The 2,383-nt window shown below is 41.2% G+C and overlaps 1 pseudogene; it reads left to right on the forward strand.

Moving 5' to 3' along the window:
- Positions 1-410: 410 nt before the first annotated feature.
- Positions 411-2,380, forward strand: LOC107654401 (protein-glutamine gamma-glutamyltransferase K-like; annotated as a pseudogene).
- The last annotated feature ends 3 nt before the right edge of the window (positions 2,381-2,383 follow it).

Here is a 2,383-nt window from a genome sequence, read left to right on the forward strand (position 1 = left end):
TAAAGATTTTGGCCTGGTAATTTTGGGAACAGCCTAATGTTCTCATGTTAGGATATGTTTTTGCTGTCCAGTAATTGCAGCTTAAGAAGAAACTGGGAATCTGATTTCTAAGAACAAAGAGACCTTATTTATGAATTATTAATCATCTACTGACCAATTACAGATCACACTCATGTTTCTCATTTCTTTCTTTTTTGCCCAGCATGCCTTTTGTATACAACCCATACAAAAACCTCTGCACCGTTGGCCGTTTCCCAGCCATTAAACTGCAGGAGGACGACTGCAGGAAAGCAGCATGCTACACACCGGTTCACACCAACCCTTGCGTTAACCCATGCACAAGCTCTTGTGTCAAACTTAATGTTAACCCCTGTACCAACCCTTGCTCTAAATCTTATGTAAACCCTTGGGTAAACCCTTGCAATATCCCTTATGCTTACCCATATGTCAACCCTTGTGTTAACCCATGCGTCAACCCTTGTGTTAACCCATGCGTTAACCCATGTGTTAACCCATGCACTACTCCATACGCTAATCCTTGCGACTTTGTCACTCCATGTCATGATTATGAGAAAAAGGAAGTCGTCATCAAGGAATTTGTGGATGACTGTACAAGCAAGCGAGTCTGTGGAGTCGATGGTAAGAGTCTTTGTGTTTTCTTTATCTTTGTCTTGAAATGGGAAATGTGTTATTCCTACTCGTTATAACTCAATGAATGATTTGTTTGATAACTAATTACCTGTTCTCTGCTTTTATGTTTTCTCAGATGCTGTTCTCCGGGTGTGTAAAGTAGACCTTCTCAAATGCAGGACCGGACAGAATCGTCAGGAGCATCACACACATTGTTTCCTTGATGATCATCTCATCGTCCGCAGAGGACAGTGTTTCAACATGTGGGTTGATCTGTGCCGTCCTTTCAATCCCAGTTGTGACAAGCTTCACCTGGAGCTCAAACTAGGTTAGTTTCGATATGACCCATGACAATAGAGGATATACTATATCTACATATGCAGAGGAGGAACATGTGAGGAGCTGAACCAGCATTTCTACCATCACTGGAATCTCTTGTTCTTCTCTGTGTTTTACAGGTCACATCCCATCCATCCGGGACGGCACTTATGTGATCGTTCCAATAGTGGAAGAATTCAAGAAAGGCTGCTGGGGGGCAAAAATTGTGGAACAAGGCCAAAACCGAATCAAACTGTGTGTGCACTCTGTTCCGACTGCTTGCGTTGGACGATACCAGCTCAGTGTCGTGACACACTGTCCAGGAGGCAGATTCACTTTACCTTATGTTCCTGAAAATGACATTTACATGCTGTTCAACCCCTGGTGTAAAGGTACGTGTTTCATTATACTTTAAAATAACAACTGAAACCTAAATATGAAAATGTAATAGAATGAGGAAAGAAAGCACTATTAAAACTCCATGAAGCTTTTCCATTTAAAGCCCAATGTTTTCTTTATCAGATGACTGTGTGTACCTGAGTGATGAGGCGGAGAGAGCTGAGTATGTGCTGAATGACATGGGCAGAATCTACTATGGAACTAAGCAGCAGATTGCCTGCAAAACATGGAACTCTGGTCAAGTAAGAGCCAAACTTTCACTCATATATTACAAAAGTGCCTACACATGAGTTAACAGTATATCAGAGAGATGTTGGTAATCCACCGATTTCAGTGGGAGTAGTTGTGCGTCACAGGAAAATGGCAGAAACAACTAAACTTTTTCTAGTGTGTAAGTAATCCTATAAGTAATAAGGGTGTGCATTTAAAGTGTTGGAAACTATTGGGGTTGCTGCTGGAAATCTTTTCACATTTCATTTTTCTTGAAGCATCTGAAATAAAATTCTACAGAACAATATCTACTGTATAACATTTCCATGCACAAGATAGCATGACAAATTTTTTACATTTCCAACTTTCTCACTCCTCTGTCTGATTCTTAGTTTGAGAAGGGAATCTTGCCTGCATGTATGTATGTGTTGTAGAAGAGCTGTACACCTTGCTCAGGGTGGGGAAGCCCCATCAACATTTCCAGAGTGGTGTCTGACATGGTGAGTCTTCATTTCCTTCTTATCAACACCCTGATTTCATGTTGGAAAGCCTTTAAAATGGTCAGATTTGTTCTTTTCTGAATGTGGTATTTCTGCACGAAGTTTTCTGCATTCAAATTAAAATAGTTTTGATCATCTCTCCTTATCAGGTTATTGCTAACAAAGACTGTGGTGTGCTGGTGGGTAACTGGTCAAACTTCTATGGAGATGGAACTGCTCCTACATCGTGGTGCAGCAGCAGTGCCATCCTGAAACAGTACTACAAATGTGGAGGGATACCTGTCAAATATGGACAGAGCTTGGCCTTTGCTGGAGTCACCAACACA

Source organism: Sinocyclocheilus anshuiensis, unplaced genomic scaffold, assembly GCF_001515605.1.
Source record: "Sinocyclocheilus anshuiensis isolate Anshui unplaced genomic scaffold, SAMN03320099.WGS_v1.1 scaffold527, whole genome shotgun sequence".
Lineage (NCBI taxonomy): Eukaryota > Metazoa > Chordata > Actinopteri > Cypriniformes > Cyprinidae > Sinocyclocheilus > Sinocyclocheilus anshuiensis.